This window comes from Phragmites australis, chromosome 2, assembly GCF_958298935.1.
Source record: "Phragmites australis chromosome 2, lpPhrAust1.1, whole genome shotgun sequence".
NCBI lineage: Eukaryota > Viridiplantae > Streptophyta > Magnoliopsida > Poales > Poaceae > Phragmites > Phragmites australis.
The window spans coordinates 10,085,505-10,100,159 of record NC_084922.1 but is presented as its reverse complement, the minus strand read 5'-3'; the positions used below and the strand labels follow the sequence as shown (position 1 = coordinate 10,100,159).

Sequence of the window (14,655 nt, the reverse complement as noted above, 5' to 3'; positions counted from 1 at the left end):
GCCGACGCGCGCGACCGCGACCGAGAGAGAGAGAGAGAGAGAAGGCAAGCGGAAGCACAAGTGTGCCGCTGGATCTGCTGGTCTTGTGATATCTCGAAGGCGATGGATGCTGTAGCTTGGGCGATAAGCCGAGGGGATCAAGATTCAAATCCCCGCACAACAAGTCGCGTCATCCGTGACGCGCCCCTCGCGTATGTGCACCGAAGCTGCCTCAAAGCTTGCACCAATCTTTTCCCGGAAAACGTCGCCGTCGCTCCAGGAATCCGCTCATGTTCCCACATCCTGCTCGCCTGTTTTTATGTACGCGAGGTCACGAGGACCACGGCCATATGTTTCGACCGCGATTTATAAATCATCAGACTTGACTAATATTTGGTTGGGTGGCCACGAAACTTGCGATTACGTTAACACAAACTAGCCACGCCACTAAAAATCCACAGTCGATTTATTTTTATTTTTTTGTAACAGCAATTTTTTTTTTGGTTTCATTGTACTAAATCAGGCGGTCAGGCCTGTGGAAAAAATAGGGCACGTATGCCCACACATATACAGACATTGTGGGCATGTGTACGATAACTTTTGCTGAATATGACCTCCTTCACACATCACACAGCTGGTACGTATGTGTACAAGTGTTTTTCTACGAACACCTTTTTGTGATATCAACTATGGAATTTAATTGTTCGTTGTGATATTTAAAATGAATCGGCACCCTATGCGATGCGACCCGAGCCGCTCAAAGTAGCTGGCAAGCGTTCACACCGAGGGTCTCGATCGGTTGCAGGCATGCGTGTTCTTCTCACCTCCATCTGAGAAAGAAAAGGCCGGATGGTCCGTTAGTTCAGTCACGGGCCAGCACCTCTGGCCCGACACAATGAACTAACTGCTTTCGGCCCTCTGTACTGGGGGATTCGTCATTCAGGCCTTTATTCGCGTCAGCAACTTTTGTAAGGCACAATAAACTAATTTTGAACTTCCTAAGTGTGACTTGGGTGGTTTATTAAAAATAATCCAATCATTTCTTTTGTCCACTGGTTCTAGATTTTTTTTATTTGCAGATAATATTTTATATGCTAGATCAATCTCACTTTACAAATATCTTATATGCTATGTCCCTACCTTTTCTCCCCACCCACACCGTTGCCATCCTTCTCACTTGCGAGATGCCACCATTCACCACAAATGTTGTGCCGTTGCCACCAGCACCACATACCCACCTCCTTCTTTGCCCCTCCCTTTCATCTCCACCAGATCCCTTTCTTCCTTTTCCTTGGGTGGTTTGTACCTACTATTTTGATCCTCAACCATCTCTCTATAACCCCCTCTAGCCATCATGGTCCCCTCTCCTCTACCCAATGGCGGAGCCTCTTCTACCTTTGCCTCAATGTCACATCAACCACCAACTATTAAGGATTATGTGAACCCCAATCCTAACCCAACTTCGACCTATCCTAATACGACATGCCACGATCATAGAAGAGTAGAATACTATGTCTCCAACAGACTCTTCCACCTTCGATGCCAACCAGGGCATTAGTCTTGAAGCAGATCAAAGGTAACAAATTTCGGTGATTTGCTCAAAATTGTTACTTAAGTGATCGTGTGTAAAAGATCCGAATGTTAATCTGGATATGTAAGCTAATGGTATCTACATTTTTTTTAACAAGCAACAAGTATCTTGGACACGTATATATGTACACTTTTTTCTCCATTGCATCTAGGCACTTTTTTTTTACATGTACACTAGATCTAGATCTAATAGTGCATCCATCTCAACACAAGAAACTCACTATTTTGGGCCCTCTCTTCAGAAGAATCTTTAGTAGTTAGGTCCTTCTTCACACTAGCATTTTTCTTTGTGAGGACCAAAAAACTAATTAGAACTTTCTACATATAACTTGGGTGGTTTCTCAAGAACCGTTCTTTTTTATTTCACCAGATCTAGATATTTTATTTTGTGAGGAGACTAAATCTAGATCTTATATACTACTTCAATCCTCACCTCCTAAAAATATTTCCCACCCCTACCTAACCCTCCCCCCCCCATCCACATCCACCCTACCGCCACCCTTCACACCTGCATTCACCTCACATATTGCATTGCTGCCAAAACCACATGTCCACTCCTTTGTCCATTCTCTCGGTCCCCTGCCACATCCCTTTCTTTCTTTCTTTATGAGGTTTCTACTATTGTTTGATCCACTACCCTCGACCATCTCCATACAACCCTAGCTTGCTTTCCACAATGGTCTTCACTCCCTTACCCATAGGTGCGCCCTGATTACCTTGCCACAATGTCACATATGCCTCCTACAATCAAGGACTAGGTGAACCTCAGCCCTAACCCAACTTTGACTAGCCCAGATAAGACATACCGTGATCATATAAGAAGATCATGTTTCCAATAATAAAAGAAGACACTTCCACCACCATTTCCTGGGCATTAATCTTGAAGCATATCCAAAGGTAAGAAATTTCTATGATTTTCTCAAAATTATTATTCAAGTGATAGTATATAAAAGATCCAAACATTTAATTTGGAGATGTAGACTAAAGGTATCTATAATTTTAAGACTGCAACAAGTGTCTTGGACACGTATGCACATTTCTTTCATGCATTAGATCTAGACACCTTTTTGTGCAAGGACACTGGATCTAGATCATTGTCTCTAGCCCAATAGAACTAACTAACTATTTTGGCCTCTATATTGGGGAATTTGTTAATCAAGCCTTTTAGTTCGTTGCACACTACTAACTTTTATTTGGATATTAAGTATTTTTTGAGTTTTTGATAGATACCATGATTTCTGAAAAACACTATGGTATTAAAAAATGGAGACGTTTAGACACAACAAAGACTCTAATTTTACAAACCGTAATCTATATCTATATTCTTATAAAATGCATGAGTTATAGCATAACTAAATAATCTCCACCTTATATTGTACACAATCAAATAGTTCACAAACAAATATCCTTCTCTCACTAATAAAGTTTATCAAAATTACCCACTTTGACATTAACCGGACCAGCACGAAAAAAACCACGCATGGTGCGGGAATCGCGTCGGGGCAATTGTTCGCTCCGTCGCATGCGTCAGATTCGCGTCTCAGCGGGACTTCGGGCGGCGCGATCTGAAGGGAGACGATGGCGGGCACCCAGCTCGGATTTTTCATCCCCATCCACTGCAGCCCCGCTCGCTGCCTCTGAAAATGCATCCTTCCGCATCTCCTCTCCCCGCGCCATCCCTCCCCCACCTCCCTCCAACCCCCATTGTCACTCCACCGCCTCCTCTCCTCAGACCCTCAAGGTCTCCAAGATGATCTCCCACCTCAAGTCCCCCTCGAAGTCTGACGCCGTACTTGCCTTCCTCACCGGCCTCGGCCTCTCTCACTACGACATCGCCACCGTCGTCTTCAATGACTCGCTCTTGCTCTGCACCGGCGTCGGGAAGAGCCTCGTCCTGACCGCCCGAAACCACCGCCGTAGCAGCCAGCAGGTCGCTCCACCGCAATGTTGACTTCTGGCTCCAGGTTTTTGGCTCCCTTGATGAGCTCCTGCATGTCCTCAAGGTCAGCAATGGTTTCCTCGGCATGGACCACGAGAAGGTGGTCTGCAACCTGGCACTCCTTCAGGGATGTGGGATAAGTGTTCCTGAAATTCACCTGCAGGAAGCTTTGGCACGTGTTGATGAGTTTAGAATAGAGCAGAACTCGTCGGTTTTCCCCCATGCGCTTTCAACATTTTCAATCCTCAGCCGTGAGAAGCTCACCAAGAATATGCAACTGTTTGAGAAGCTTGGATGGTCAAGGGATGATGTATCATTAGCAGTGAGTAAGTTCCCTAATATTCTGGGTTCTACTGAGAAAAGAGTTCGAAGAAGTTTGGAGTTCCTGATGGGGGGTGTCGGGTTGGAGATACCATACATTGCACGAAGGCCAGCTTTGATGTTGTATAGCATTGAGCGTCGCTTGTTGCCACGACATTGCTTGATGAATTTTCTCAAGGCGAAGGGGTTGCTGAATGCCGAGTTCAGCTTATATTTTGTTTCCATCATGGGCAATGAAAACAATGTGCATAGATTTGTGCATCCTTACGAGGATAATGTTATAGGTCATGCTGCTGCTTTTGCTTGTTGTTGTGCTGGAAAACACCAATGGGAGCAGCTCTTTGAGACGACAGAGGAAAAGAGAAGGTGCTGACACCAAAGAGCTATTAGGAATCTGTTCCAAGGTTTGTCATCTGCTTTATTCATTCTTGCCTAAAAAGGACAATGCAAAAGAAAAAAAATTGCTACAGGTGATCATCTTTGGCATGACTACTTGATGAACAGCAGTGCTATCTAATGTTTCATTCGATCAAGCTAAATATGAATGGTGGAAGGGAAGTTCAATAACTGAGAATATTGATTTGTTTCCTTAGGTTCTTCACAATCAAATGATTGTGTGTTCTTGCTTGAAGTAATGTATCCAGATTGACTCCATTCGATCCTCTGTATTGTCATTTCCATGTTCGAAATTATTTTTTGAGAGTAGCTAAGTGTTTGGAATTGCCTGAGTGATACAAAATGTTTTGTTGTTTTCTTCTGGAGCCAAATTATTTGCAAGAAATTTTACCTTGGCTTTGTCTAAAACAATTTAAGATATTCCTGTGCCTTTGCCATATAATTGTAGTTCTTAAATTAGAGATTCAAGATTGTTAGACAAGCTAGATGATTTAGGGTAAGAAAAACAATTTTGTCTTCCTTCTCTGAAACCAAACCATCAATTCATCCTGACTTCCTTCTTGTGCCCATTGAATTTTTGTGGGAGAAGAATAGATGTGAGCTGTTCATTTTGCGGGTCATATGAAGAAAAAGATGCAAAAAAATTAGGCACTGCAAGTACAATTTTGTATATTGTTCATTGGAACTTCTACCTTCAGTTTTCACACATCAGAGATTGCATGAGGAAGCTGATAAGGGGTGTGTCAAGTTCACTCGCTTCTAAATATTCATCCTCCTTTCTCGTTCAATCCAATCAAATTTGAATGGACTTGACGTACGCTACGATGGAGAACAAGCTGAGTGACGCCTATGTGGTGGATCAAAGGGATTATGAGAAAGGAGCTGGTTTCCAAGAGCTCACACAGCCAACAATATATTTTGTCAGTAGCGATATGACATATATACTTCGGTTTTATACGTGTGCCGTGGTTATTAGTATACCAAATACCTTGATTTTTTTAAAGTTTTAAAAAATCCACACTCCACCTCGTTTTTCCAAAACCGAGTTGTCGCTCTGTCTCCGTCAGCCCGTCTTAACCGCACAGGCTACCCTGCAGTTACTTTGCATTATGCATGCAACCATGGAAATTATTCCTCATGGCATCTGATACACATATCTTCTGTAGAAAATAATTTCTCTACGAGAGTGACATGAACTCCCTAGGTGGTAAATTTCCAATGCATAATTTAATCAGACTTTGGTCAATGCACTTCAATCACATATTTAGTCAATGCACTCAGTACCACAGAAACAACAAAAAGCTGACGGGTGTTACAGATAGGATTTTAATTAGGATCCATCATTATCAAAATAGTCACAGACGGTTGTTAAGTTAGACGTATTTGTAACATGAACGCCATCTGAGTGTGTCAAGAAGCACCTACGGCTTTTTTTTAATCACATAGACAGATTTTAGGAATACCCATATGTAATATTGTCATATACAATTTTTTCTAAAATTTGTATGTGTCTCTCTGGTAGACACAGACAGATGAAAATGATAATTCATCTGTACTTAAAGACTGTTACCACGAAGGTGAACATATAGATAGTTTATTCTAATAACCGTATGTGTACCATAATTATTGGTCTTAAGGCCGGGCCCTTTGGCGCGAGTATTTTAGATAGAGGCGCCCACGAGTCTTCAAACAGCGTGCTAAGCTTCCTGTGGCACTATCTCGATATCATGAACATCGAAAAGAATGTATGTGAGAGTATTATTGGTACCTTGTGCAATATCCTGGAGAAAATAGAGGATGGTATGAAGGCACAAAATGACCTGGTCGAATTGAACATACGACATGAGCTTCATCCCCAAAAAGATGGTAAAGGCAGAGTGCATGTCCCCGCAGCTGTGGGATATTGGCACCTATCAAAGGAGGAGAAATAATAAAATTTTGAGTTCCTGCATGTTGTGAAAGTTCCTTCCGGATACTCCGCCAACATAAAAAACTTGTTTCTATGAAGGATTTGGGGCTTATTGGCATGAAGTCTCATGATTTCCACTTGATGTTGACATAGATGCTTCCTATTGCAATTAGGAATATTTTGCTAGTCATGATCAAAGAGTCAATCATGAGCCTGTGCTTTTTCTTTAATGTAATTGCCCTAAAGGTCATCGATCTAACAACACTAAATACCATAGAAAGAAATGTGGTGAAGACTTTATGCGAGCTTGAGATGTATTTCCCGTCTTCTTTCTTTGATATTATGGTCCATGTCATTGTGCACCTTCTAAAGGAGATAAAGTACCTTGGTCCAGTATTTCTACATCAGATGTATTCATATGAGAGATACATGCGCATTTTTTAAATCATATGTAAGGAACCAATCTCAACCATAAGGCTGCATAATTGAAGGGTATACATCTGAGTAGGTTGTCGAGTGGTGTGTCGACTTCATTGATTCATCAGGTACTATCGGTGTGCCCATATCTCAACACGAGGGCCGAATTGGAGGTAAAGGAATCATTGGGAAAAAAACCACTAACTCCTGGCCAGAAGTCTTATGCTCAGGCTCACTTGCTAGTGTTGCAACAGATGGATGAAGTGTCAAAATATATCGAGGAGCAAAAAGCATTGCTCATTTGAGAAAATCCGGAAAGGACCGATGTATGGATAATTAGATAGCATAACAAAAGGTTTAACACTTGGTTTCAAGATAAAATCCAATCGAGTTCTTGCACAAGTTAGATACTTAAGAAATTGGCAAAAGGACCAATCTTACAATTGTGACATGATGATACAACACTAATAGGTACACATTTTACATGACCAAAAAAGATGAGAAGTGTTCATATAAGAACATTAGTGTGCACATATGAGCATTTACTATGGACAGATAGAGGAAATATGGAAGTTGGACTATATAGATTTCAAAATACCCCTATTTCGATGTCGTTGGATTCAGGCCCCAAAGGGCTTCTTGGTGGACAAGCACGGGATCATTACTATTGACCTGCGACATGTCAGATATAAGGAAAAACCATTCATTCTTGCTAAGCATGTGATCCCAAGTGTTTTGTGTGCGTGATACACCACAAAAGAACTGGCATGTAGGTCTCAATGGGAAAAGGGCGGATCATCAGAGTTGAAAATGTCGTTGACAAGGAGGAGTACAATCAATTTGATGAAGCTCCCTCTTTTGCAGATATAATACCATTTTTATAAATTGCAGACCATATACTAATGAAGTGATGTGAATATGTGTTAATGCTAAAGTAATGTATATGTTCAAATTAAGTTCTATCATGTTTGTGTTGAAATTCTATTGTTAAAATGCATGTGTTAAAATTTATATAATGTCTGTGTTTAAATTTATTTGATGTCTATCAACATATGGTAATTCTGGACAAACATATGACAGGATCATCGGAGTTCTCAACGGGAAAAGGACGGATCATTAGAGTTGAAAATATCGTTGACAAGGAGGAGTACAATCAAGTTAATGAAGCTCCCCCTTTTGCAGATATAACACCATTTTTGTAAATTGCAGACCATATACTGATGAAGTGATATGAATATATTTTAATGCTAAAGAAATGTATGTGTTCAAATTAAGTTCTATCATGCTTGTGTTGAAATTCCTTTGTTCAAATGCATGTGTTAAAATTTATATGATATCTATGTTTAAATTATTTGATGTCTATCAACATATAGCAATTCTGGAAAAACATATGACAACAAACCATCTGTCAGTATTAACTGTCCCTGACAGTCTATATCCTTAGGCACATACATACATTAAGAGGAAACTGTTTGTGTGACTAAAGAGTACAAGTCCACATGGCACTGGACAGGTCACGTACGAATATTAAGAGGAAACCATCTGTGACCACTACTGCAGGCCCACAAGGCATGGGATAGGTCACAGACGGATATTAATTAACATCGTTTGTGATATGTAAGACACAGACAAACATTAAGAAAACCATTTGTGCGGTGTATTTTAACCTAACATCGCGTGTATTCGATTTTTCATGCACTCAAACAGATCTTGAGCGCGCTTCGCATTCTTCTCCTATCCATGACGGTGGCGCTCTGGCAATCTTCCTCCTCTCAATTGCGGTGGCTCTCGGACACACCTTCCTCGTCCTCTCCACTGTGGCAGCGCTCAGGCACTCCTTCCTCGTCCTCTCCACTACGGCGGTGCTCGGGCACTCCTTCTCCTCCACCCCTCCTGTGCCGCTCCGGTCCTCATCTGGTATTGCTCGAACCCTCGTCCTCGTCCTCCTCCTCCCCATTGTGGCGCTAGGGTTTCCTAGTCAAAATATTCTAGTGTTGGTTATTGCTTCTTACTTGGTACTAAATGTTGGATACTTAGGTCATTTGTATAATCTTAAAGCTTGGTTTAGAATGTAGTTTTTCTAGTGCATTTGTTTCTCTAGGATTTGTTTTGTATGCATTACTCTAGAATGACATGTAGTTCAAATTGAAACAGGATTAGTTACGTATGACTAACTGCTAAATGTTTAAGTTTTGTAGTCCACATTGTCTGTCCACATTTTTTGTAGTTGCCTTTATATTATTTCTACCTTTTGCTAATGTAATTCAACTAGATGGCATCAAGTGCTCAATCTTCGTCCTCATCCTCTCACGAACATCCCCACTCTGATGACGTACGTCACGAAGATACAACCACCTCATGGGGTCAAGCTCAGTGTGCTAGGACAAACACCAAGTGGCCTATAGACAAAATTGTCATCATGGAGATCAACGTCACAGGGCTACCTACGACCTCTCTTACGGTGAAGAACTATTTTTTTACATGTATGTGGCCTGATTGCTAGGAAGAGGGTGCCCTTGGTCTTTAAAAAGTGGAAGCTTCTCGGTCAATCAGAGGTGGAGGCACTGCTTGCGTGCCTTGAGAATTATTTGTAGATACTACAGAATTTGAGAGGCCTTGTGATGAGAAAATATTTGAGAGTGATCAACAAGGCTTTGAGGACATTCAGGAGCCAACTTGTTTGGGAGTACATTGATCGGAATCGGGAGTCGTTTGAGAACTACAAGTTCATATCACAAGAGGATTGGGCTGCCTTTGTGGAGATGAAGAGTTCAGATGAGTTCAATGCTAAAAGCAGGAAACACAAGGATATTCGGGCTAATAACAAGCACAACCACAGGTTAGGCACATGTGGGTATGAGGCAAAAATCCTTTAATGGTAGGAGGACAAGAAAGCTAAGTAGGAAGATTGGTCGATGCCATTTGCTGACGTTCCTGAGGGCCGTGCTAGGAATTGGTTGCGAGGTAGGGCAACTGTGGTGCATAGTGGAGAGATCAGCATCAAGGCAGCAAGACCCAAGAGGTATCTGAAAAAAACAGTGAGAAGCAGCTAGAAGCTAGCCAAGGGTCCTCACCAGTGTTAGAGAGAAGGATGTCCTCTCTGTTGCCCTCGAAAAGCCTGAGCATCCATGTCGGGTCCAAAGACTTTCCATTTACGAGGGCTAGAAGTATGGATGGCCCTAACACCGTGAGTTGTATAGGAAGAGGAAGAGGAACGAGCTCGTGGACATCAAGCAGCTATCCCAGAGGATTCGGGAAGAGGGCACTGAGGAAGTCCTCTCCCGTGTGACACCATGTTGTAGGCACTGGGAATTCCGATTGTACCAGTCATTAGAAGCCCTATTATTCTTGGAAGGAGTAGATGCGCGTCCATTGAGGTGGAGCAGAACTGCCACTCACCCATAGGTGATCTCGATGGGCCCATGCCATGCACCCTCGTCATTAGGCTCGGCGATTTCACCATTGAGATCACAAGGGGTCAGGTGCAACAACTACAAAAGACGATGTATTGTGTTGAGGTGCGGTAGGGCAATGCAGTGGTTGAGGTGGACATGGTCCATCCCAACTTCATGGAGCACAAGTGGAGATCCCACCTACCGATGATATCTCAACTCTAGGGGGCTCTCCTGTAGAGGATTGAATGGAAGAAGAGTGATATATAGTTGAACTCTCCAGTGTTAAGCATTCTTTCTCTACCGTCAATTTCTCCCACACATCCACCTCCAGGCCCTAAAGCATTTTCAACACCGGTAGCCTTTTGTGAACCTAAGAAACCAGAAGCCAAAAGTGTTCAAAAGGACACCGAGGAACAACAAGTGCAACAACAGGATGTCGTGCAACCTGTTGCGCAGCAAGAGGTAGCCTAGGATAAGCCCTAGCATGTGCAGCAGAAAAGAGGTGGCCCAGGAACAACCTCATGATGTCCAGTAGAAAGAGGTGGCTGAGCAAGAGCTTCGTATGCCAGTCATGGATGCTGCTACAAACCCAAAATTCAAGTGTGGATAACCGATCCTTTCCGCTAATGAACTCGTAGTGGCAGATCCTGTATGTATGGCTCTATATAAATATTAAATCAACCCATGAAAGAGGATAAGGGTAGAAATCTTTGTCAAATTTGCTAGAAACCATTTCTACCACGAAGACGAAGGCTACTTTCCTGTCGGCTTCAATGATTTCTATGACTTTTTTACCCTTGATGCACTAGACATGTCACTCTTGAGGACCTTCACATGGTAAGGAAATTAAACACACCTTTCACTTTTATATCGCTATATATGTGGCATCTAACTCATTTGTTATGTACATATAGGCACATGATACAAGGAAATAGGGTGAAGAAACAACATGTTGCATATCTTACCCTGAGTTTTTCTCTCTATAAATCATTATGTCTAATGATACAGGTGTCACTTAACACCTTATACATTAATTATCGCATTTCAAAGGCAAGGAATACTTTATGCTTCCCTATACCCTGGGTAGGTATTGAGTTTTAGCGGTTATAATTTCGAATGCCAACAAGGTGTGATACACGGATTCAATAAAGTCATAACCACATAACTATTATGCACTGTAAAATCTTATTGATACGTAAATTCTCTCAGACTACTCAGTTTATTTGAGGTTCTTTTTCTCTTGTAGCACTTCAATTTTTATTGTTGTTGTATGCATGTGGAGCTTTCAATACATACATATTTTCCCTACTGCCAGACTTTCAGACTGTCAACAACTACATTGCCAATTGCAACACTTGCTAAAATTCGATGATGGATCGCCATTTTCTTAATATATCAAGTAATTAACCCAAAAGGGGAATTTCATTCAGATTGGTGATGTATCTGATGTGTATGCTACACTATGAAAGTAATTGTTAATGAGTTTTGTACATGTATGGAGAGTGTTATACATTGTGTAACACTGATAATGAGTTATGTTTAATTTTTTGCTATATGAATGTCATATGTGTTTGTTATATTTATTACCTATGCATATAGTTCATAATATTCTGAGATTGTACTATATCCAGAAGGCCTCCTGTGAGCTAAATTGGTGCTTCGGGGACACACAGATGGTTTCTACATAAATATGTCTAAAATATTTACACAAATACGGTTATTAAAGTAACACGTCTATGAAATTTGAATTGAAAGGTGTCACATGACACAGATGATTACTTAAGAACTCCGTCTCAAACTATAATCAAGACAAACGATTTCTACAATGTCCATTTAAAACTATTTTAGAGACACATGCGGTTATGAAAATAACCCGTCTGTGACAGTATGCAGACACAGACGGTTTTTATAGTAAATCTATCTATGATATTTTTGAAAATGACAGTTGTGCAACCATATTACAGATATAGTTGTTAATCAGATCTGTCTATGTGTACTATATTATAGACAGAATGATACCCGTCTGTGAGAAGTGTGAAAATATAAACATTTTTAGCAGACGGGAACGCAACCCATCTGTAATCGTGTTTAACAACCGTCTGTGATAATCCGTTCTATGGTAGTGACTTTTTGGTAATCAGCCTTTAGCGAGACTTGGATCACATTGTAGTCAGATTTTCTCAATATGTGCACAACGTTATTCCATTTTTTGTATTAGTATTGGTTAGTTGGTCTAACAAGTATTTCTCGAACAGATTTGTAATATTGAAATGCTGCAGTTTTGCCAAACGTCATATTTTTTTTCAATACTGTAAAATATTGTAGTAATACTGTGGTATTTCACCCATGGTGCATAAAGACTGTAGTCTTAAAAAATTACAACATCCAAACTGGCTCTCAAACCTTTTTTATCTCTGTTTTTTTTAATTAACGCTTATTAAATTGGAAATGTGAACTAATGGTATCGATTTTCTTAGCCTGCAACAAGCTTTTTTTTTTTAATGGAACTGGAGAGGTTATGAACACCTACAGATTAGAATATATTAATAAATGGAGCAAAGTTAAAGTTTGTACATCATTGTGGAAGAAAGTCGAAACAAGAAAAATTAAAAACTACGTATTGAAAGCTTCTAGCCAGAGATGTGTGGGGAGTCGCTTGTTTTTTCGCCATGGATAACCATGCCAAATTCATAGATAAACTTGGCTTTGCATGCTTGAGTTGTTGGCACCATGTTGTTAAATATCCAATCATTTCCGACTGTCTATGGATTAAGTCTATGGATTAAGCTTCTTGGAGACGTATGCACCAATTATATATAGGTGAAGAGCTTACATGAATTAAGCAACTGATTCAGCTGACATTATTAAGCAACCGATTCAACAGCTAGACATTATAGTATATTACTCTACGCGATGCATTTGTTTAGTCCGTCCTGTCACTGCCAGTGTTACGTGTATGAAATATATTATTGATCTGTCTGTCACGCTATTTCCGGTCATTAATCATTACACTTTTGTTGGCGCTGCCCCTAATGATCTACCAGCATGTAGTTTTCTAATAAAGAATTAATCTATACATACAAATCCCTACACTTGTGTTCAAGAAGGCCTTGGGTTATATATATATGCATGCATTAGCGCTAGCTTACACAAGAACAAAAGGAGCGACGTAACTTATAATATAGGAGATAGGGACATATGTCCTTGCACATGTACATTTGCAGTAGTAGTTTCAGAAAGTAGATATGTCTCAGCTCTCACGTATTCATACGCTTATCAAGTACGGCAGTATGTATAGGTACTGTTAGAATATATGGACTTAGCCTATTATATTTATATAATTCTAAATAAATCTCAAAGCTCTAACCATGTGAGTGAGTATTTTTTAGTCCCACCTTTCAAATGGAAGTGGATGGAGACCAACTTAAAATAGTTTATTTTCTCCACCCACTTAACATGTGTGGATAAAAAGGCCTAGAAGAATATACGCGCGCGCTCGCGTTGCCGGGCCGGTGCAGGTGCGGAGGGCGCGAGCGTACGACACTTGTGTAAATGGTTCACCGAAATTAAGTCCAGTTGCTTGCGTAGGTCCGGTCTCTTTTTTATGGTTTCTTTCTTTTTGTTGTGTGGGCAAACGGATAAATATATGAAAATCATGTTGGTCAAGATTCTGATTGTGGTAGCGTAATCGTCTTCGAACGTGGTGTGTCTCAATCGTGCGACTCTCCCTCTCTATATATATATCTGCCAACCGCCGCACAAAGGAGAGACGTGAGACACCACACACAATTAGGGTTTTACCAATTTCTCTCTATTGTGTTGTCGCACGTAATCTACTTATCGATGTATAGAATAAGGGGTCCCCTATTCTGAGGGCTCACACCAGCCAATATCTAGTTGGCAGAAGATTCTTTCCCGAAGTAGGGTCCCACCGCGCTACCAGTTTGTATCTTCACGATCAGGATCCTTACCATATAAGGGATTCCCGCGACCAGCCTTCGCTGGTCGTGGGACATGTACTCATCAAACCAGTCTATTCTCATTAAATGCATTTCACTCAAGTGTTTTTCTTCCCTAGGCACTCCTCCCCAGCGGACAGGTCGTGGCCGGCATAGTGGTGTCATGCCCCATCTCGTAGCATTAAACTTTATGAGACATGCTCCCATGCGTGTCAGACTGCTTCCACAGGCATGCGTGTGAGAGTGGTGATGGGACGAGCTGTACTGGTTGACCAGAGGGCGTAGGCGTGGAGGTGTCCAGCTAATGGGATGTGCTCGGCTGCTTCATCAAAACAAAAAGGAGCACGTGCACCGCCCATTTTAAATAGCCTAGGGATGGGAGGTTTAGCTAAGGTATGGGTCAGTAGAAAATAGCTCACTTGTAAATTCTCCTTCTCTCTAGTATATAAAGAGATAAGGACCCGATTTGTAAAAGGATGGAGAAGGAGGAGTCATGAAAACTTATATGTAACCAATTCACAAACTCTGATAATAAAATACACATGACGTATGGATGTTATCCTTAGGGAGGTTTGAACCTGGATAATCCATGCGTTCTTGAGTTCATCACAAATGCACATACACCGTAAGTGTTATTCACGCGCCCATTGACCAGTACACCCCGGAATCATTATCAGGAACTAACCCTGGACACTACTCTATCCCACTACACCGGTGTGCACCGACAAATGGGAGAGCAAGTCTCCGGAA

At 41.2% G+C, this 14,655-nt stretch overlaps 1 pseudogene; it reads left to right on the top strand.

The window, feature by feature from the left end:
- Positions 1-1,044: 1,044 nt before the first annotated feature.
- Positions 1,045-4,534, top strand: LOC133898954 (uncharacterized; annotated as a pseudogene).
- Positions 4,535-14,655: the final 10,121 nt, after the last annotated feature.